Here is a 24,400-nt window from a genome sequence, read left to right as displayed (position 1 = left end):
GGGAGAAACAACAAATAACACACAAAGGGATTCCCATAAGGATAAGAGCTGATCTATCAATAGAAACCCTTTAGGCCAGAAGGGAATGGCAGGACATACTTAAAATAATGAAAGAGAATAACCTACAACCTAGATTACTGTACCCAGCAAGGATTTCATTCAGATATGAAGGAGAATTCAAAAGCTTTACAGACAAGCAAAAGCTGAGGGAATGCAGCACCAACAAACCAGCTCTTCAACAAATGCTAAAGGATCTTCTCTAGACAGGAAACACAGAAAGGTTGTATAAACGTGAACCCAAAACAACAAAGTAAATGGCAATGGGACCATACCTATCAATAATTACCTTAAAAGTAAATGGGTCGAATGCCCCAACCAAAAGACAAAGACTGGCTGAATGGATACAAAGACAAGACCCCTATATATGCTGTCTACAAGAGACCCACCTCAAAAGAAGAGAGACATACAGACTAAAAGTGAAGGGCTGGAAAAAAATATTTCACGCAAATGGAGACCAAAAGAAAGCAGGAGTTGCAATACTCATATCAGATAAAATAGACTTTAAAATAAAGGCTGTGCAAAGAGACAAAGAAGGACACTACATAATGATCAAAGAATCAATCCAAGAAGAAGATATAACAATTATAAATATATATGCACCCAACATAGGAGCACCACAATATGTAAGGCAAATGCTAACGAGTATGAAAGAGGAAATTAATAGTAACACAATAATAGTGGGAGACTTTAATACCCACTCACAACTATGGATAGATCAACTAAACAGAAAATTAACAAGGAAACACAAACTTGAATTGACACAATGGACCAGGGAGACCTAATTGATATCTATAGGACATTTCACCCCAAAACAATCAACTTCACCTTTTCCTCAAGTGCACACGGAACCTTCTCCAGAATAGATCACATCCTGGGCCATAAATCTGGTCTGGGAAAATTCAAAAAATTGAAATCATTCCAGTCATCTTTTCTGACCACAGTGCAGTAAGATTAGATCTCAATTACAGGGGAAAAAGCTATTAAAAATTCAAATATATGGAGGCTAAATAACACGCTTCTGAATAACCAACAAATCATAGAAGAAATCAAAAAAGAAATAAAAAATGCATAGAAATGAATGAAAATGAAAACACAACAACCCAAAACCTATGGGACACTGTAAAAGCGGTGCTAAGGGGAAGGTTCATAGCATTACAGGCTTACCTCAAGAAACAAGAAAAAAGTCAATAAATAACCTAACTCTATACCTAAAGCAATTAGAGAAGGAAGAAATGAAGAACCCCAGGATTAGTTGAAGGAAAGAAATCTTAAAAATTAGGGCAGAAATAAATGCAAAAGAAACTAAAGAGACCATAGCAAAAATCAACAAAGCTAAAAGCTGGTTTTTTGAAAAAAATAAGCAAAATTGACAAACCATTAGCAAGACTCATTAAGAAACAAAGGGAGAAGAACAAAATTAACAAAATTAGAAATGAAAATGGAGAGATCACAACAGACAACACTGAAATACAAAGGATCATAAGAGACTACTACCAGCAGCTCTATGCCAATAAAATGGACAACTTGGAAGAAATGGACAAATTCTTAGAAAAGTATAACTTTCCAAAACTGAACCAGAAAGAAATAGAAGATCCTAACAGACTCATCACAAGCAAGGAAATTGAAACTGTAATCAGAAATCTTCCAGCAAACAAAAGCCCAGGACCAGATGGCTTCACAGCTGAATTCTACCAAAAATTTAGAGAAGAGCTAACACCTATCTTACTCAAACTCTTCCAGAAAATTGCAGAAGAAGGTAAACTTCCAAACTCATTCTATGAGGCCACCATCACCCTAATTCCAAAACCAGACAGATGCCACAAAAAAAGAAAACTATAGGCCAATATCACTGATGAACATAGATGCAAAAATCCTTAACAAAATTCTAGCAAACAGAATCCAACAACATATTAAAAAAATCATATATCATTACCAAGTGGGCTTTATCCCAGGAATGCAAGGATTCTTTAATATCCACAAATCAATCGATCTAATACACCACATTAACAAATTGAAAGATAAAAACCATATGATTATCTCAATAGATGCAGAGAAAGCCTTTGACAAAATTCAATACCCATTTATGATTAAAACTCTCCAGAAAGCAGGAATAAGGAACATACCTCAACATAATAAAAAGCTATATATGACAAACCCACAGCAAGCATTACCCTCAATGGTGAAAAATTGAAAGCATTTCCCCTAAAATCAGGAACAAGACAAGGGTGCCCACTCTCACCACTACTATTCAACATAGTTTTAGAAGTTTTGGCCACAGCAATTGGAGCAGAAAAAGAAGTAAAAGGAATCCAGATAGGAAAAGAAGAAGTGAAACTCCCGCTGTTTGCAGATGACATGATCTTCTACATAGAAAACCCTAAAGACTCCACCAGAAAATTACTAGAGCTAATCAATGAATATAGTAAAGTTGCAGGATATAAAATTAACACACAGAAATCCCTTGCATTCCTATACACTAACAATGAGAAAACAGAAAGAGAAATTAAGGAAACAATACCATTCACCATTGCAACAAAAAGAATAAAATACTTAGGAGTATATCTACCTAAAGAAACAAAAGACCTATACATAGAAAACTATAAAACACTGATGAAAGAAATCAAAGAGGACACAAACAGATGGAGAAACATACCGTGTTCATGGATTGGAAGAATCAATATTGTCAAAATGGTTATACTACCCAAAGTAATCTATAGATTCAATGCAATCCCTATCAAGCTACCAACGGTATTTTTCACAGAACTAGAACAAATAATCTCACAATTTGTATGGAAATACAAAAAAACTCAAATAGCCAAAGTAATCTTGAGGAAGAAGAATGGAACTGGAGCAATCAACCTGCCTGACTTCAGACTCTACTACAAAGCCACAGTCATCAAGACAGTATGGTACTGGCACAAAGACAGAAATATAGATCAATGGAACAGAATAGAAAGCCCAGAGATAAATCCATGAACCTATGGACACCTTATCTTCAACAAAGGAGGCAAGGATATACAATGGAAAAAAGACAACCTCTTTAACAAGTGGTGCTGGGAAAACTGGTCAACCACTTGTAAAAGAATGAAACTAGAACACTTTCTAACACCATACACAAAAATAAACTCAAATGGATTAAAGATCTAAATGTAAGACCAGAAACTATAAAACTCCTAGAGGAGAACATAGGCAAAACACTCTCCGACATAAATCACAGCAGGATCCTCTATGACCCACCTCCTAGAATATTGGAAATAAAAGCAAAAATAAACAAATGGGACCTAATGAAACTTAAAAGCTTTTGCACAACAAAGGAAACGATAAGCAAGGTGAAAAGACAGACCTCAGAATGGGAGAAAATAATAGCAAACAAAGCAACAGACAAAGGATTAATCTCAAAAATATACAAGCAACCCCTGAAGCTCAATTCCAGAAAAATAAATGACCCAATCAAAAAATGGGCCAAAGAACTAAACAGACATTTCTCCAAAGAAGACATACAGATGGCTAACAAACACATGAAAAGATGCTCAACATCACTCATTAGCAGAGAAATGCAAACCAAAACCACAGTGAGGTACCATTACACGCCAGTCAGGATGGCTGCTATCCAAAAGTCTACAAGCAATAAATGCTGGAGAGGGTGTGGAGAAAAGGGAACCCTCTTACACTGTTGGTGGGAATGCAAGCTAGTACAACCACTATGGAGAACAATGTGGAGATTTGTTAAAAAACTGGAAATAGAACTGCCATATGACCCAGCAATACCACTTCTGGGCATACACACCGAGGAAACCAGATCTGAAAAAGACACATGCACCCCAATGTTCATCGCAGCACTGTTTATAATAGCCAGGACATGGAAGCAACCTAGATGCCCGTCAGCAAATGAATGAATAAGGAAGCTGTGGTACATATACAAAATGGAGTATTACTCAGCCATTAAAAAGAATTCATTTGAATCAGTTCTAATGAGATGGATGAAACTGGAGCCCATTATACAGAGTGAAGTAAGCCAGAAAGATAAAGACCATTACAGTATACTAACACATATATATGGAATTTAGAAAGATGGTAGTGATAACCCTATATGCAAAACAGAAAAAGAGACACAGATGTACAGAACAGAATTTTGGACTCTGTGGGAGAAGGCGAGGGTGGGATGTTTTGAGAGAACAGCATCGAAACACATATATTATCTATGATGAAACAGATCACCAGCCCAGGTTGGATGCATGAGACAAGTGCTCGGGCCTGGTGCGCTGGGAAGACCCAGAGGGATCAGGTAGAGAGGGAGGTGGGAGGGGGGCTCGGGATGGGGAATACATGTAACTCCATGGCTGATTCATGTCAATGTATGACAAAACCCACTACAATATTGTAAAGTAGTTACCCTCCAACTAATAAAAATAAATGGAAAAAAAATCATCCTCAATAATCATCAGTTATACTTAATATATATGTATATATGTTCAGTTCAGTCGCTTAGTCATGTCCGACTCTGCAACCCCATGAACTGCAGCACGCCCAGGTCTCCTTGTCCATCACCAACTCCTGGAGCCTACCCAAACTCACATCCATTAAGTCAGTGATGCCATCCAACCATCTCATCCTCTGTCATCCCCTTCTCCTGCCCCCTTCAATCACTCCCAGCATCAGGGTCTTTTCTAGTGAGTTAGCTCTTTGCATCAGGTGGCCAAAGTACTGGAGTTTCAGCTTCAACATCAGTCCTTCCAATGAACACCCGGGACTGATTTCCTTTAGGATGGACTGGTTGCATCTCCTTGCAGTCCAAGGGACCCGGAAGAGTCTTCTCCAACACCACAGTTCAAAAATATCAATTCTTCGGCACTCAGCTTTCTTTATAGTCCAACTCTCACATCCATACATGACTACTGGAAAAACCATAGCCTTGACTAGACATGTATATATGTAACCATGTATTGATATGGATATGGTATATGTGGGATACCGTATATCCCAATTACTGTAAAATAATTTTCGTTATGTAGAAATAAGAAAAATTCAGAAAAATGGAAGCTAATATATGCTGTGGAACTAGTTAATTAACTAATAACCATAGTATGATATATATATGTAACCATATGTATGTGTAACCATATATAATTATATGTAATTTTATATATATATATATAAAAAACCATAATGGTTGAGGGTGAGAGAATATAATGAGTAGTTTTTCTATTCTCTTTTTCATCTTCCTGAAATTTTATTATACTTTTATTTTTTAAATGTTAACATATAAAGATATATAAGAATGACATTTTCTTTTTGAAAACAGAGAGCTGGTAAAATCCTTTCAAACTATTTGTTCTTATTCACCACTTTGGAGTTGTGTGTGGCATCGACATTGATCCATTGGTTGTACAAAGCAAAACATAGCAGATGATAAAGATGTGGTAGGTATCTCATTTCTCCCCTGGTGAATCAGAAAATGTTGTCTTCTGTTATGAATATTGTTTGAAGAACTAAGGTTTTGATCAGAATTAAGTGTAAATGGTATCATCTCTAAGATGCAACTATAGGTAACTGAATACACTCTGCTCTAACTGTTGTTTACTACATGGGTTTCTATGCAAATGTAAATAACCTTTTGTAGCAAAGGTGTTTTATCTTACAGGATATTTTTATATTCACATCTCATAAGAGAATAAGATAAAAGATATATGATTTTCTGGCTCAGGTCTGTTTAATTCAGTAGATAGTCCCCTGAAAAACAACAACAACAAAAACAAAAACTTTATAAAGATTGTTATCAGGCATAGGGATATTCAAATGCTGAAGCTCATAACTTTCCTTTTCAAAATTTTAGAGAAGTTGAATCTTAAAGCTCAGCACGTTTAGTATTTTCAGTGGTTCAGAAACCAAGATTTGGGGGTGATAACTGGGAAGTTGGAAAAGATAATAAAACTTTTTTTTTTTTTTTAAGCAGTTTACATTTTATTGACCTCCTGGTTTTTAAAAAAGTTAAATTTAAGGTCACACCTCTAAGTTTGATGTACTATATACAGACCGTGCAGAGTATGACTATGAAGGGATACAAATTAGCCCATGCCCCCCAAAGATTTACTAGTATACAGAATCCTTTTCATAAATACACATAAAATTCTGGTGAAGATAGAAGAGGACTGACTCTACAGGTTTTCTGAGATATTTTTCAAAGTGATTCAAGGCACAAAATGTACACTGTTGTGAATACATACATATTCCAGGGTTTGTGCCTGTAATATAGCCCATCTAAGGTTTGGTTTATGATTTACAAAACTATATGTACTGAAATGAGATTCTGCTTCTTAGCTGAAAACCCACAAGACCTATAAACATTGTGTATATAATTACTCCAAAACATGGAGATACAAATACAAGCACTTTATTTTAAAAAGCAAACACAAAAGATAGATGTAAATTCAAAAGTGTTTAAATGCTTCAATTTTGAATAATTCAGTTAAGAGCCTATACAAGTTTGTTCCCAGAAGCTAATGTTATCACTAGTCTCTACTAAGGAAAATGAAGTCTAAAAATTAACATGGTTTTCAATAATTCAAATTTCACTATTTATATAAAAACCTAGAGACCAATAATATCCAATAGCTTCAAAAGATAAGCTACTTTGATATAATCAGTTTACCAATGTTTATCCATGTCTCTTTAATATATACACAAGGAAAATACAATCACTCTATAATTTCTTATAAAATAGCAAGTAAGGAGTAGATGTAGGAGATGTAGAAGGGGAAAGAGAATTCAAAAAGTCCTTCTCTTCAGTAACTTTCACTTCAGAATCATCAAAAAGCAACCACTTCCCTTCATACTCCTTTAAGCTTTGCACTACATATGAAATTTTGTTCTCAAAACCACTAATGTTAATGCCTGTTTGGTCACTGGATTCCTTATTACTATCAGATTCATGGGTCCCATTAGTATTGTTAGTCTCAGAATTTCTATTTTCAGGAAGTGCTGTACTGGCAACTTTATCAGGATTAGACACTTTGTTGTATAACTCGTAATCTGCCTTGCTCTTTTGTCCTCCAAGAAGTCCAATAGCTTCTACATTTTTTTTGTTCAAAACTTTACTTGGCTGGTTATTTCCACTGACTCTAATAGACACTTCTTCATTGTCACAATTTTCAAAAAGAAAAGCTGCAGGTGATACATTAGAGATTCCTCCTAAAATAATCCCCAAGCACATTTCTGAAAACGAGAATGCAAGATCCTCCCAAAGGAAATCAAAAGTTAAAATAAATTGGTTAAAGTCTACAGCTAAGCAACCCAGCATTCTTTCCAAGTTCTGTAGTATGGGTAAAATAGCAACAAACCAAGGATCCAAAGGACAGTGTAAAGAAAATGAATATGATCTTGAAGAGGACTTGAGGAAGTATGAAAATGATAATACAACTAATGATTGTGAACTTGAGTCTCCAGGGAATAATGATATGCCCATTAATGTTAATGAAGTTAAGCCCATAAACAAAGGTGCAGAGCAAATTGGTTTTGAGCTAGTTGAAAAATTATTTCAAGGTCAGCTGGTATTACGGACTCGTTGCTTAGAATGTAAAAGTTTAACAGAAAGAAGAGAAGATTTTCAAGACATCAGTGTACCAGTGCAAGAAGATGAGCTTTCCAAAGTAGAGGAAAGTTCTGAAATTTCTCCAGAGCCAAAAACGGAAATGAAGACCCTGAGATGGGCAATTTCACAATTTGCTTCAGTGGAAAGGATTGTAGGAGAAGATAAATATTTCTGTGAAAACTGCCATCATTATACTGAAGCGGAACGAAGTCTTTTGTTTGACAAAATGCCTGAAGTTATAACTATTCATTTGAAGTGCTTTGCTGCTAGTGGCTTGGAGTTTGACTGTTATGGTGGTGGACTTTCCAAGATCAACACTCCTTTACTGACACCTCTTAAACTATCACTAGAAGAATGGAGCACAAAGCCAACCAACGACAGCTATGGACTATTTGCAGTTGTGATGCATAGTGGCATTACAATTAGTAGTGGGCACTATACTGCTTCTGTTAAAGTCACTGACCTTAACAGTTTAGAACTAGATAAGGAAAATTTTGTGATCGACCAAATGTGTGAAATAGGTAAGCCAGAACCACTGAATGAGGAGGAAGTAAGGGGTGTGGCTGAAAATTGTGACAATGAAGAAGTAAAACTTTTAAATAAAGCTATGTTCTTACTTCTTCCATACCTACTACTTTATGTCTAAAGGCAAATGTTATCTCCAGTTGACTGCAGCATCACAGAATCAGAGAACTTTCATGGAAGATACATCTGTTCTTTCCTCCCCAGTGGCCAGAACACAGGTCCAGGCTTAAGGATCAATGGAACCATGAAAACAACTCAGAAGTACAAAGTTAACATTAAAGAGACAGTGATTCGTCTATGTGTCCTAGAACAGACACATAGAGAGATTTAGGAAATAACAAGAAAGAATGGAATGACTAGGACCTGGAATCTTGAAGTGAAAGAAGGAAAAGGAGAGTTGAGAAAAAAAGAGGAAAGCAGATCCTAGTCTCAAATATTTCTGGTTCTAGGATGTCATGGATACTTGGATGAAAATACTGATACCTAGTTAATACTTTCCTCTACTTCAAGCATCTGTTGAGAAGAGACAATGCTAACTAAATACTGAAGCACAAATATCTGAGATCAAGTCAGTCACTGTTCTGATAGGATAATGGAAATGAGAACAAAATGCCCAAATAATGTGAAGAAAAGAAAGAAAGCCAAGGAAACCTTAGGTCTAAGCTATGAAGCAGTGGGAATAACAGAGGTAAATCTCCAAGCTAAAAGTTATACCCAACACTATTGATTTTTTTTTCCAAGCAGAAGTGTCACTATATGATAAGTATAATGGTAGAAATTATAGAAATCAGAATATGGGGAAACTTCCACACATGACATCCCTTTGAGGATCTCAAAAACTAGCAACAGGAAGGAAAACTTTACAGAAAATTTACTGAAAGGCAACCAGTGCTCAAGAGGTATTAGGCTTTAAAAACCCGAATTTCTCTGGAGTAACACTCAACTCATATATGCTTAAAAGGAAATGCCTTTTGCAGTACCAATGGAGATGCAGCTCTTGTATCAAGAGAAACTGTAAAATCCAAGGGAATTCTGATGATTCCTTCTCTACTTCTAATTAATTTTATCAGACTGATTCAAAATAAAGATTTAAGCAAGGCAATCTGCAGATTAAGATAAACAGAGCATCGTTATGGGATGGTAAGTACATTAGTGAGGCTAAAATACAATCTCTGTGGGGGTGAGTAGTGGGAAATGGGGGTCAAGAAATTAGATTGGGCTGAATTATTTCAGAAATAAATGTTGTGCTATATGATCAGGCTCTCGTTGAAAGAGAAAAAAAAAAAAAAACATGAACATATGAGAAGTATAGTTTTCTACTCAAATAGATAAACTGATATATAACCACACTGTACTAAGTAATAATGTAATTTAGCCTGAGTAGAAAAATATATGTTCTTAATATTTGCAAATAATGTGAGTGACAAAGGATTAGTCTCCAAAATTTACAAACAGCTCACATGGCTCAATACCATAAAAACAAACAACATAATCAAAAAATGGGAAGAAGACCTAAATAGACACTTCTCCAAAGAAGACATACAGATAGTCAAGAAGCACATGAAAAGATGTTCAAAATCACTAATTTTTAGAGAAATGCAAATCAAAACTACAATGAGATACCACCTCACACCAGTCAGAATGGCCACCATCAAAAAATCTACAAACAGTAAGTGCTGGAGAGGGTGTGGAGAAACGAGAACCCTACTATGTTATTGGTGGGAATGTAACTGGTATAGCCACTGTGGAGAATAATGTGGAGGTTCCTTAAAAAACTAAAAATAGAGCCCCCATATGATGCAGCACTGCCACTCGGGCATACAGCCACAGAAAATCTTGGTTTGGAAGTGTACATGCAACCCAAGATTCATTGCAGCACTGTTGACAATAGCCAAGACATGGAAGCAACCTAAATGTCCATCAACAGAGAAATGGATAAAGAAAATGTGGTACACATACAGAGTGAAATATTATTCAGCCATAAAAAATGAAACTGCCATTTGTAGTAACATGAATGGACCTAGAGATTATCATAGTAAATGAAGTCAGACAGACAAAGAAAAATATATCACTTACACATGGGATCTAAAAAATGGATACAAATGAACTTATCTACAAACAGAAGCAGACTCACAGACTTGGAGAATGAATTTACGGTTCGCAGGAGGGAAGTATGAGTAGAAGGAATAGAGCACGAGTTTGGGATTGACATGCACACACTGCTGTATTTAAGAGATAACCAAGAGGGACTACTGCATAGCCCAGGAAAACCTGCTCAATATTCTTTAATAACCTAAATGGGAAAAGAATTTGAAAAATAATGGAAACTTTTTTTTAAATTTAAGAACATTCATAATTTCAAAAAGGGAAATATATGTTCTTATATGATCAATCTGTGTTTCGGAATCTGTCTCTCTGCACTGAGTGGTCTTTGGCTTTCAACCTAGAGATGCAAAAGGGAAGGAAGGAAGAAAGGGAGACAGGAAAGGAAGGAAACCAAAAAATATGGCATTCTTAAAGTCTCAATGTTGAGAATATTCCAGTTAGCACTGTTTCCAAATTTCTACCCCCAACTCTGTAGTTCTTTATTTTAGAGTGTATTAACTATCAACTTACTAACACCTAACTTACCTCAGGTACACGGCAGAAGAAGATCCTTTATCTACACATTAAAGAACCATCATGACCTCAGTCAAGGAGGCAAGTTTAGTGGAGAATGAAGAACTTCATTTTATTCAAGTGGCTTGTGGGGAAATACATTTTAATTAAATTCATCTCAGTATTTCCTTTCCCCCATTAATAAAAGCTTAAATTGATAAGTATGGCTGTTTTTTCTGTGTGGAGAGGTGCTGGGGTAGCACATTTTTTAATCCATTCTTCTGTCATTGGACACTTAGACAACCTAAGTCTTGGCTGTTTTTCACATAATTATTTGGTACTCTTTGGCTATGTACTCAGAAGCAGAATTGCTGGATCACAGGGACCCTCCACACTGCTTTTCATAGCTGCTGCACCAGCCTATGTTCCCACCAACAGGGCACAAAACATTTTCTGTCATTTTTGGAACAGCCATTCTAACCAGGTGTGACGTGATAGCTCATTATGGTTTTGATTATCATCAGGTTTTACTTCCCTGATGGTCAGTGATGTTGAGCACCTTTTAATGTGCCTTTACCAAGTTTGCAAGTAGACTTGGGGGGCTTTTTATTGTTCCATTTAAGAATTATTTACATACTCTCAGTACAAGTCCCTTATTGGATATGAGTGTGTTGGTCTCTCAGTCGTGTCAGGCCTTTTGTGACCCCATGGACAATAGTCCTCCAGGCTTCTCTGTCCATAGAATCCTCTAGGCAAGAATACTAGAGTGGGCAGCCATTCCCTTCTCCAGGGGATCTTCCCAACCCAGGGATTAAACCTCAGTCTTCTACATTGCAGGCAGATTCTTTACTGTCTGAGCCACCAGGGGAGCTTCTGTTATTCTATGTATGATTTGCAAATATTTTCTTCTGTCATATGAGTTGTCTTTTCACTTTCCTGATGGTTTCCTTTGCTACATAAAAGTTTTTAATTTGATGAAGTCCAATTTATTTTTCTCTTTTGTCACTTCTGAGTTTGGTATCATATCTAATAAGCTGTTGATCAGTTCAAGGTCATCAATATTAACATTTTTTTTGGCATTTTGGAATTTCAGCTCTTCCATTTATGTCCTTAACCAATTCTGTGTTAACTTTTCATATGTTGTGAGGTAGGAATCTAAATTCATTCTTTTGCATATAAATATTCAGCTACCCCAGCACCATTTTTTGAAAAGCCTATTCTTTTCCCCATTGAATTGCCTAAGTAACCTAGTTAAAAATCAATAGAATGAGTTATGATAGGCCTCCTCCATTTAAACATTTTTAAAAATTTTACATTGGAATTTAGTTGATTTTCAGTGTTGTGTTAGTTTCAGATGTACAGCAAAGTGATTCAGTTATACATATACATATGTTGTGTGATTTTTGACCACCTGTATGTCTTCTTTGGAGAAATCCCTCTTTAGATCTTCTGCCTATTTTTGATTGCCTATATAATTGACTGCCTATATAAATGATATATATACATTTTTTAAATGTATATATAAATAAATGAATTGCATGAGCTGTTTGTATATTTTGGAGGTTAATCCCTTGTTGGTTTCTTTATTTGCAAATATTCTTTCCCATTCTGTGGGTTTTCATTTTGTTTATGGTTTCCTTTGCTGTGCAAAAGCTTCTAAATATAGTCAAGTTTTGTTTATTTTTATCTTTATTTTCATTATTCTAGGAATATTCTCCTTCCTCTTAATTATTCCTTTATAAAATTATCTTTAAAATCATATAAGAGAAGTTATGAACAAAAATATATTTATACTTTTATAGTTATCTAATAACCTTTATAAATGATTTTTATTTCCTCAAATGGAGTTAATTTCATGTCTAGGATTTTTTTTCTACACGAAGTACTCTCTAATATTTATTCTAAGGCAGATCTGCTAGCAATAAATTCTGTTTTTATATGCATAGGTATGTCTAATTTCTCCAGTTTCTAAGGGCTATTTTTACTTTTGCTGGATATAAAATTCATTTTTATGTTCCCTTTCTTTCAGCACTTTGAAGATATTATTCCATTATCTTCTGATCCCCACGGTTTGTGATGAGAGCAGTTATTTAATCTCATTTTTATATTCCCTTTCTTTCAGCACCATGAAGATATCATTCCAGGATCTTCTGATCTCCACGGTTTATGATGAGAGCAGCTATTTAATCTCATTTTGGATCTCTTGCACATAACTTGCTTTTCTCTTGCTATTTTCATGATTCTTTCTTTGATGTAGATGACTTTCATTATTTTTAATCTGATGTGTCTAGATATTAATCTCCTTGAGTTACTCTACTTGGAATTTGTTGAGATTCTTGGCTTAATGTTTTCATCAAAATTGTGAAATTTTGGCTATCATCTTTTCAGCTCTTCTGTATGCCCTTATCTCTCTTTCCCTTCTCAGTTTCCCACTGTGCTTGTATTGGTATTCTGGGTGGAACCCCTAAGAACACTGAGATGCTGTTCATTTTTCTTCATTCTTTTTATTTCTCTTCATCAACCTATATCATCTCAATTAGCCTAGCTTCAAGATTTCTAATTCTTTCTTCCAGCAGGTCAAAACTGCTATCGAGCCCCCTCTTGTGAATTTTTCATTGCAGTTATTGTACTTTTCAACTCCAGAGTTTCTATTTGGTTCTATTTTTATCATTTTAGTCTCCTTACTGACATTCTATACTTCTTGTACATTTCCTTTTATTCTTCAGACATAGTTTTGTTGTTTTTTTTGTTGTTTTTTGGGGGGTTTTTTTGCTCTTTGAATATATTCCTAATAGTTAATTTAAAGTCTTTGTTAGGTTTTTTATCTGAACTTCTTCAGGGATACTTTTTGTTAATGCCTTTTTTCCTATGTATGGGCTATATTTTCCTAATTTTTTGTATGTCTCATATAATTTTGTTGTTGTTGTTGCTTAAAACTGAACATTCTGAATAATATAATTAGGCAACTTTGGAAGTCAGATCCTGAGAATTTTCACTAGATTTCTAATATTTCTTGTCGCTGCTTGTTTAGCCGCTTGCCTGGGCAAGTTGTAAAGTCTGTATCCTTCCTCATGTGACAACACTGAAGTTCCTGCCTGATTAACTTAGCGGTCAGCTAATGGCTGGAATGAGACGTACTTAAGTGACTTGAACCTACAAGTTTTCCACCCATTGCTGAAAGGATGTGTAAGCATGCTGGTTCATTCCTTCAAGATTTTGAGAGTTTAAAACTCTGCCTTAGCCTGTACTTTCTGCTCACACAGAGCCTCAAGGTCAGCAGAAATTAGGGTTTTCCCAGGTCTTTCCTTGGCACAACCCTTTCCTTTCCACACACGCACAACCCTGACCGTGTGTGAGACTGACTGATTTCAAGGGATACGTCAGAACTCTACAAAACCCTTGTTAACACATTATCCCCTAAATTTTCACTGTAGACTTTTTGTCCAGCATCAATTTTGTTAATATTGCTACTGATATTGCTTCCTCAGTAACCTGGCAGCTGGTACTGTTAAAAGCCTACTACTGGATTCCACAGATACCTTGGATTAGGGCTTTGTCATTAAATGAGCTCTGAGTCAAATCATATCAAGATAATCCCTGTGATTAGGGCTTTTCCAAGGAGCTGCCATTACTGGCCCAGGAGTGACAGTTCTCTGGCAGAAAGGTTTTTGGGGGAGTTTTCCCCCTCCAGTAAGAGGCTAGGCTGCTGGTTTTCACAGCTATCATTCTGAGGCGGTGGTTTTAAAGGCTACCAGGACGGAGGTGGTCTTTAAGAAACTACTGTTTTATTAAGTTTAATAATGATATTGTTTAAAAGAAACAAAAACTTTTCAGAACACATACTGAACTATTTAAAAGTGAAATGATGAGTTGCCCAGTCCAGGAAAATACGAACGAGAAGGGGGACGATTGATAAAACAAGGTCGCCAAGTGCCATCGTTGAGGCTGAGGGATGACCCCATGGGGCCCACAGTATTTTTCCTGCACGTGTGAAATGGTCCATGATAAAATGTTAAGCATAAAACTTTCAAATGCACCTCATCCCATTCACAGGTAAAGCCAAAGTCCTAGCAAGGCCTGGTGCGACCTGGCTTCCGCCCCTCACTCCCCTCAGCCGCGCCCTGCTCCTCGCGCGCCCGCAGACGCCGCGCTGCTGAGGGCCCGGCGCTGGCGTCTTCTCCTCCCGCAGCCGGCGGGATTCTCGCCTCACCTCCTCTGGGCCTTTCTTTGATGAAATGTCAACTGGAGGAACGACTTCCTGACTGCCCTCATTTACGTGTGTGTGTGTGTGTGTGTGTGTGTGTGTGTCTGGAGGAACGACTTCTGACTGCCCTCATTTACGTGTGTGTGTGTGCGCGCGCGTGTGTACCTGACTGTCTAACAGGATGAAATGTCCTCTGGAGGAATGACTTCCTGACTGCCCTTATTTACGTGTGTGTGTGTCTGGAGGAACGACTTCCTGACTGCCCTCATTTACATGTGTGTGTGTGTGTCCTCATTTACGTGTGTGTGCGCGCGCGCGTGTACCTGACTGTCTAACAGGATGAAATGTCCTCTGGAGGAACGACTTCCTGACTGCCCTCATTTACATGTGTGTGTGTGTGTGTGTGTGTGTCTGGAGGAACGACTTCCTGACTGCCCTCATTTACATGTGTGTGTGTGTCTGGAGGAACGACTTCCTGACTGCCCTCATTTACATGTGTGTGTGTGTGTCCTCATTTACGTGTGTGTGCGCGCGCGCGCGTGTACCTGTGTGTGTGTGTGTGTGTGTGTGCGCGCGCGCGTGCACCTGACTGTATAATAGGGTGGAATCTGTAAAAGGGTCGCTTTTCAAAGCTCTACCGCATGGGCCTGTGCGGACTCAGCAGCATCTCCGCTCCACAAAAGAATAAACGGAGGACCGAATGACGACAGCGGACCTGATTTGAATCACGTCAAACGCGCCTTCTACGGACGAACAGGCATTTCCGGGCGCCGCAGCGCCGCGCAGCCGACGCCCAGCTGCGGGGGCGCGGGGACCCGGCAGTTAGCGACGGCGTGGGCGCGCGGCCCGTGACCTCCGCGCGTGCCCGCCGCCACCCCAGCCTCGGCCTGGAGCCCGGGGCCCGCTGGAGTCCGCGGGGGTCCCCTCGCGCAGCGCCCCGCGCAGCCAGGCGCTGCCGGGCCGCAACCGCAGAGCCGGGCCGGAGGGGGTTGGGGAAGTTGCGCCCCGCAGGTATCCGGCTGCGAGGCCCGCCGGGCACAGCCTGCCGCGTCGCGCCGCTGTGGGCCTGCGCCTGAGTTTCGGGCACCTTGGTCGGTGAGTGGCTGGGTCTGGGAATAAACTTACACGGGTGAGGGGGGAGTGCCAGGATGTTCCCAGTAACCCCACGGCCAGAGTGCTTGCCAAACCACCTACAGCTGGGAAGAACCCAAGTATTCGTTTTGCTGCTTTTCGTTTATTCCTCTCAATATCCCCTCTTCAAAGCGCGTTTTCAGTAACTCAACCATTTTACACACACAGCATCCTCAAAGACACAAACAAGTTGGCTAATTTACAGAATAGAGAGTCTAGTGACTTGGGGATCCCAGGGTCATGGGGCAAGGAGTGGCAATAGTGACTCGCTTTCCACCTTTCCACCACACTCCCATGTTTTTTGTGGTTTCAGGAGATAGGTGTTCGATTTTGCAATCAAAAATACATGAACAGAAACTCATATTCTTGATGATAGGAATGGTTGATTTCCAAACACAGCAAGTTAAGAGTTTTCTCTGACTGTGTGCTCTCTTTCTTAGCTGAGTTCATAACCATTGTTTGGGAGGATCTTTTTTGTTTTGTTTTGTTTTTTTTTTTTTTGGAGGATAGTTGCTTTACAATGCTGTGTTTGTTTCTGCTGAAAACGGGAATCAGCTGTGTGTGTATATATGTGTACACATATATATATACATGTACATATATATGCCCTCCCTCGTGAGCGCCCCTCCACCCGCACCCACCCCTGTGGGTGGTCGCAGAGCACCAGGCTGGGCTTCCTATGTTATATAGCAGTTTCCCACTAGCTACGTAAATGTGCCACAGAGAATTGAAAAGTGGTTTTTCTGGGAATTACTTATTGCAAATCAGCTGACCTGCCCATAGGCGTTCAGTTTGACACTACATATAAAAACCAAAGTTTGTTTTCTCTGCCCCAGGCTCTTAGTACATGCCGCAGTCCCAGTCAGCCTCTTCTTTTTTTCTTGAATCCACTTGCTCCAGAGAATGGCTGTATTTGTCTTTGTGGTAATCTCCTGGGACGCCCAAACTTAATTCAATAAATGCCAGAGAAACTACACTGTAAGGGTGACCTTCCCCAACATAGGTTACATGACCAGTGTCAACAAATCTATCTACTTGTGGTAATGGATTAACAGACAGAATTTTATTTTATTTGTCAGGTTGATTTACCAAGCAATTATCAAATTCCAACAATTTACAAATACGTTGCTAGAGCCAGACACTACAATACTGTGTGAAGCTTCACAGCAGCAAAGATGTATATAAGAAGATGCTTAAAAATGTGAGTGTAATAATACTTGGTAGTGAAAATGTCCACGGTCAGGCACGGACAGGGTGCCATGTAGGGAGAAGAGAGTGGAGGTCAAATCGTACCCTGCTCTACCGAGCCACACAGCAGAAAGAGCCCCCGGACCTGAGGGAACCAGGAGCCACTGAATTTAAGTGAGTGATTTCCACATTTGATCCCCAGTTTAGAAATGTCACTGTGGTCATAGGCCAGAGACTGGATTTAAGGCTTTAGGCTTCTCCCCTGTGGTCACTGGGTTATTGTTTTGTATTTTCCTGTTCTTCAGTGGGTTATAATTGGGGGGTGTACCCAGTTTGGACCATCAGACAGTTGGGGGTCGTGAAGCTGCACTGTTGCAATGAAGCACCTCGTTGGAGCCGTAGGGCAGACGCAGGCAGGGACCTCAGTCTCCCGGCCTCATGGAGTCATAAACGGGGCAGCGGCCACTGTCGTGTTGGGTGTATGGTCTACAGACAACTTTGTATGAGCTGAATTAACATGGAGGCGCACTAGGATTGCTGCTGTGGTGACCTGGGAGTAAATTCATGATGGGAGATACTAAATGCAAGGGAATAATTTTAAATAATTACATGAAATAATCAATGAACTTGCTTCTAACAAGATAGAGAATAGATATCGAAAAAAGTATCCAAAACTGTAACAGGCGAGTGGGCGCTCACACTCAAGTAACCGGAGAAAGGCTGAAGGGAAATAGGAAAGAACAGTCAACTGTGAATCCATTTTGATTTTCAAGTATGTGCCAGTTCCTGTTATTGGCCTCTCATACCAACTCTCTGGGATCAGAAAACTAATTCTCGGAAATATTTGAGTAGGATTTGGGTCAATTAGTAATTGACATAAGGGCTTCCTGGGTGGCTCAGTGGTAAAGAATTCTCCTGACAGTACGGGGATGCGGGTTCAATCCCTGCATTGAGACGATCCCTTTGAGTAAGGGATCCCACTACTACTCAAATGCAACCCACTCCAATACTCTTACCTGGAAAATGTTATGGACAGAGGAGGCTGGCAGGCTACAGTCCATTGGACCGCAAAGAGCTGGACACGACTGAGCCCCTGAGCACGCCATAGTGACTGATACAAGCAAGATGTGAACTCAAACATGTGTCACTTGTCTGACAAGAACATATTCCATTTTCTCTATTTTGTCTTTGGTACATCTATTTGATAAATTATCCTTGAAAATTGATGGGTGATGTAAACTGGAAGAGAAATAAATATAAATCTTTACAATTTTGAAATCAAGAACTTAGGTATCAGAGTTGGCTATTGACAAAAGATTGAGGAAAAAATCTAAACTGGGGAGAGAATGAAGATCCATCAGATTTTGGATAACCAAAAAGTGAATTCTCAAAGTCATAGGATGACAGTTATAGGAAAGACAAAGCACAGATTAAAAAAAAAATTACTTTGATTGCAAGTGACAGAAAATACTCATATTAGATTAAGCAAAACAAAGGAAACTGTGTTTTAAGGATATGTATATGTCATCCAGCACCCAAGAGCAAAAAGGCCTCTAAGTTTCAGGAAAGGATTGGAATTAGGAAGTTGAAAGTTGTCAGTTTTCTTGCTCTTTTTCCTCATTTCTGATTCTTCTGGATATCCTTTCAGCTCATATAGTAGAACATGCCAGTTCTCATTAAGAGTTTATATATTCTTATCAAGAGACAATCCCAGATTAAATTGTATGTTTAAAACAAACTATCTTTGTTCTAAGTATACAATTCTTGGGAAAGAGGCACTTATGGATCCAATTGGAGGCAGATTCCGCCGCCCCCTCCAATCAGATGTGATCAGGGAATAGTTCCTCCAGATGTGGAGCATGAACCTGCGGTGAGTGGACCATATACCCCCAAAAGTGTCCATCAGAGATCAGTCATTCATGGCTGCCACCTCTTTTGAACATCTTTTCTTTTTTATAGGTTGCTAACAGTTAGAACTGGACATGGAACAACAGACTGGTTCCAAATAGGAAAAGGAGTACGTCAAGGCTGTATATTGTCACCCTGCTTATTTAACTTACATGCAGAGTACATCATGAGAAACGCTGGGCTGGAGGAAGCATAAGCTGGAATCAAGACTGCCGGGAGAAATATCAATAACCTCAGATATGCAGATAACACCACCCTTATGGCAGAAAGTGAAGAAGAACTAAAAAGCCTCTTGATGAAAGTGGAAGAGGAGAGTGAAAAAATTGGCTTAAAGCTCAACATTCAGAAAACTAAGATCATGGCATCCAGTCCCATCACTTCATGGGAAATAGATGGGGAAACATTGGAAACAGTGTCAGACTTTATTTTTTTGGGCTCCAAAATCACTGCAGTTGGTGATTGCAGCCATGAAATTAAAAGATGCTTACTCCTTGGAAGGAAAGTTATGACCAACCTAGATAGCATATTAAAAAGCAGAGACATTACTTTGCCAACAAAGGTCCGTCTGGTCAAGGTTATAGTTTTTCCAGTGGTCATGTATGGATGTGAGAGTTGGACTGTGAAGAAAGCTGAGCGCAGAAGAATTGATGCTTTTGAACTGTGGTGTTGGAGAAGACTCTTGAGAGTTCCTTGGACTGCAAGGAGATCCCACTAGTCCATCCTAAAGGAGATCAGTCCGGAGTGTTCATTGGAAGGACTGATGCTGAAGCTGAAACTCCAATACTTTGGCCACCTGATGCGAAGAGCTGACTCATTGGAAAAGACCCTGATGCTGGGAGGGAGGGATTGGGGGCAGGAGGAGAAGGGGACAACAGAGGATGAGATGGCTGGATGGCATCACCGACTCAATGGGCATGAGTTTGGGTAAACTCCGGGAGTTGGTGATGGACAGGGAGGCCTGGCGTGCTGCGATTCCTGGGGTCGCAAAGAGCTGGACACTGACTGATCGGCTGAACTGAACTGAACTGAAGTTGTGAAAACTGTCTTTCCGAAAGCTAAATCAAAAAAGTAAATAAATAAATTCTGCTCCCTCCCCTGTAGTCAGAGTGAGGGAATTTGATTGAGGTTCTTCCAATCAAATTCTCATGCCCTGGAAATGAATTTGGAAGAGAAAAACAAAACCCGCTCTACACTGGGCATCAGTTCTGCTTGCACAGATGTGCCCCAGGGAGCAGGGAAGATTTGACCTCTGCAGCAGAGTCCTGCAGAGGGATTTAACAAGGGTATTAGTCTTCTTAGTCTAGGTTGGTGCTTTGACTCTGGGCCCTCTGAGCTCACTAGTACCTAATACCCTATCTTGCTTAAGCCAGTCAGATTAAATTATGTTGTCTGCATCTAAGAATCCTAAGGACTCTTAAAGAATCTTTAAGTTTGGTGAAAAGTGGATAAAATCTAACAGGACAATTAAAACTTTTTAGCTTTTTCCAAGAGAGCATATTAACAAGTTGATTTTTAGTTATTATTTCAGGGAGTTATTCAATTGTGAAAAATTAGAGAAAGCAAGAATGAATTTCTCAGTGACTTTAAAGTGGCTTTTACAAGAAAATCATTATGTTGGTTTTTTTTACATTTTCTTTTAGAAATAGATCTCATTCGTTCTCTCTAGTGCCTATGTTACGTTTTGGATAAGATGCCACCACGCCACCTTGTGTTGAAGAAAGAAACCAGAATGTCGGGGGTGAGGACTCAATGCGATAAATGATGGCGCTGTTGCAAGTTCCAGTCATTTTAAAAAAGAGACAGTGACTCCCCTGTCTCAGCTCCCCAATGCAAGAGAATTGATGGAATGAGTTGCAGTAATCATACCTCTATGATTTTCTCTTGTCTATCTATCTATGTATGTTTATAAAGAGTTTGAAGTAAATCTGAGACGGTGGGTCCTAGAGGAGATGATGAGGTCAGGGGTTGTAGTCAAGAGATAAGCTGGATCGCAGGGCTTTGTGGACACTGATCGCCTCACAGCTCTGTGTTCTTGACATACTGCTTGTACATTTATTTCGGGGAAAATGAACTTCTAGGCCACTCTTTCCATTCCTGTGTCCCTACAGAACCTAGCATGCTGTGTCTTTCTTCATCACACCCCCTAATTACTGGGGCCTTCAGTCAGATCAGAAACCAGGGCTGTAAGATGATACATCGCACCTCAGGAAGGTGTCTAAGACCACTGGGGCTGGAATCTTAAGATTCAGTAGGTCTGGTTTTGAGTGGGTCCCCCCACCTCATGTTGCTGAAAGTTGGAACTGCTACCAGAAGGAAAGCATTTGTCCCATTAACTGGCTAAAGGGCATGGAGATGGTAGAAATGTATCGGAGAAAAGAACTGGGACCGAGAATGGTGCCTGCAACATCAAACAGGCAAGAGGAAGAAGAGGCAGAAGGGCCTACAGAGCCTCAACTCTTCTCTCAGAGCCCGAGGGCCCAGGGCCAGCATCCTTCTGACCTGGACTGTGAACAAGTCCCTTGACACCTTCATTTGCCTGAAAACAACCACACTTGCACATATCACTAACAACTCTCGTGATTGACCCCTGTCTGCGCTGCAGACAGAGACTCCAAGTGCTTTGATGGCTGCCACCTTCCTCCATCCTCTTGGATTCTCCCCAGCTTTTGATAATTTCTAAGGCCAAGTAAGAATAGTAGTAGAGACCCCTATGATTCAGAAACATGGCAACTATACTCCCCTAAGCCCTTCCTAGCACCCAAATTGTAACTTTCTTGGAATTTTATATCTGAATAATTATTGTGATATTCTTTTCTTGTAGGCTTTCCAAGTAATGATTGGCCTGATCCACGGTGCTCTGGGACGTATCTGGATATTTTTTTATACCAGACAATTTGCATCACTTTCAAGACACTATAAGCCTATGGCCTTGCTATCAGGATATCCATTTTGGACATTCTTGTTTGTAAGTCAATAATCTCACTGGTGAGCATTCATTCATTTCTTGAAGATATTTAGTGACTACTTCTGTGGGCAGGCAATACGAGAGAGATACCATCAGTGGAAACATACAGTCCCTGCTGTCAATTCATTCTTGTATCTGTTGAAGTCATTTTTAAATGATACACTTATTTATAAAATTCTTGCATTCAAATATTGTATTTAATTAAGTGAATGTTGGGCCCAAGGAATGGTAAGTTTCTTAAAGAGCATGTTAGTCAAGAAGGAAATGGCTGGTGACTGCTGGGCTTCCCTGCAAGGCTCGTGTTTGCAGATGAAATAGGGAAGCTAACAGCCAGAGCTTAACTGCTCAGGCAACAGAAGGGACTTTTAAAAGTAGTTTGTCAGAAGAGCAAAGATGAGAAAGCAGGGTGTTACTGGCATGAGAGAAATCTGGAAGGACTCAGCAGGGGTTACCGAGGCGTTTGTGTTGTCTTCTTGTTGTTGCTTGCTCACTAAGTGATGTCCAGCTCTTTGCGACCCCTTGGACTGTAGCCCGCTGGACTCCTCTGTCTTCCCAGGTCAAAATCCTGGCGTGGTTTGCCATTTCCTTCTCCAGGGGATCTTCCCAACCCAGGGATCGAACCCACACCTCCTGCATTACTAGCAGATTGTCTTACAGCAGAGTAAAATATTCCATCTTCTTGACCTTCCCCCGGATTTCTCAATAATATCTCCCTATCTCACAAAAATATTGTCTGTTCATTGGCTTGGCAAATATCTACCAAATACCTAATGTGGGCCAGGCTCTGTTCTAAGTGCCTCAGTTATTATTACCTTAGATCAAAGGGATTGGGGGGAGCAGATAAAATGTAGGGGAAGGTAAGGAGGTATGAGGTGAGTGTGGGTTGCAGTTTTTTACAGCGTATTCAAGCTTCATTGAGAAGAGACATTTGAGCAAAGACCTGGAGGAGTGGACCCGGTGAGCCTCAGTGATATCCAGGGGCAAAGCATGCAAGGGGAGCAGGGCCTGGACTGGGAGCCGTCCTGTAGGGCTCACTGGACACCAGGGAGGCCGTGTGGTCAGGGCCGACCTAGCTAAGAGAGGACTGGCAGAGAGGAGGCCAGCTCTGTCTGAGAGGATGAGCTGAGAGGACCGCTGGAGAGGAGACCAGGTCTACAGGAGAGGATGAGCTGAGAGGACCGCTGGAGAGGAAGCCAGGTCTACAGGAGAGGATGAACTGAGAGAGGACCGCTGGAGAGGAGGCCATGTCTACGGTAGAGGATGAGCTGAGAGAGGACCGCTGGAGAGGAGGCCAGGTCTATGGGAGAGGATGAGCTGAGAGGACCGCTGGAGAGGAAGCCAGGTCTACGGGAGAGGATGAACTGAGAGAGGACTGGTAGAAAGGTTGGCTCTATATGAGAGTAAGTACTGGGCTGGCCAGAAAGTTCCTTCATGTTTTTAAGTAATAATAAGAGACACATTTTTCACTTTCACCACGAACTTGGTTGAGCAATGTCTTCATCATCTTCTTCCACTACCTTCTGCCATTTTTTAAGCAACTTCATGATTCCATCTTCCCAAAACCTTTTTATCTTTTTGAGAAAAGAATTGTTCCAGGTGCCTCTTGTAGTCTTCCAGAGAACTGAATTTTTTCCCATGAAGAGAATTTTGTAAAGACGGAAATATATGGGCATTCAAAGGTGCAGTGCCTGGAAAATACAGCAGATGAAACAGCTCCGCAGCCAAGTTGTAACAGTTTCTGCCTGGTCATCAGAGAAACGTGCTGTTGCAGTGTCCTGATGAGATATTAAGCATTTTCTGTTGACTAATTCTGGACACTTTTCATCCAGTGCTGCTTTCAGCTGGTCTAATCCGGTCCTTTGCAGTAGCAATTTCCTCTCCCAGAGGGCTCACTCACTAAGTCTTAATGTTTATCATGCAGATCTCAGCTTAAACGTCACCTTCTCTGAGAGACCTTTGTGAAAAACCTCTTAAAATTCACCTGCATGGTATCCTCTATCATATCATAACTTTCTATTTTCTTCATACTTTAATATGACATGAAAACCCTAATGTGAAGAGGCCCCATGTATCTGGGGAAGGCTCCTGCACTGTGGACAGTCTTTTCTTTTTTTTAATGTCATACCTGTGGTTTTTACCAATGGAAAAAGCATCAGTTCTTTACTGAAGGATGATTGCTTTACAGTTTTGCTGTTTTCTGTCAAACCTCAACATGAATCAGCCATAGGTACAC

The 24,400-nt window shown here is 39.8% G+C and overlaps 1 long non-coding RNA gene and 1 pseudogene across 3 annotated transcripts in view; both read left to right on the top strand.

The window, feature by feature from the left end:
- LOC136174544 (uncharacterized) overlaps positions 1 to 10,921 on the top strand; it is a 38,116-nt gene extending 27,195 nt beyond the window's left edge. For all 3 annotated transcript variants that reach the window (XR_010664404.1, XR_010664405.1, XR_010664406.1), the window contains 2 exons: positions 5,363 to 5,480; positions 10,810 to 10,921. This is a non-coding gene — a long non-coding RNA (uncharacterized lncRNA). The remainder of the gene's footprint in view (positions 1 to 5,362; positions 5,481 to 10,809) is intronic.
- On the top strand, positions 6,078 to 8,294 carry LOC136174003 (ubiquitin carboxyl-terminal hydrolase 1 pseudogene; annotated as a pseudogene).
- Positions 10,922 to 24,400: the final 13,479 nt, after the last annotated feature.

This window comes from Muntiacus reevesi, chromosome 9 (assembly GCF_963930625.1).
Source record: "Muntiacus reevesi chromosome 9, mMunRee1.1, whole genome shotgun sequence".
NCBI lineage: Eukaryota > Metazoa > Chordata > Mammalia > Artiodactyla > Cervidae > Muntiacus > Muntiacus reevesi.
Note: the sequence above shows the minus strand (reverse complement) of the source record. Positions and strands in the feature narration are given on the sequence as shown.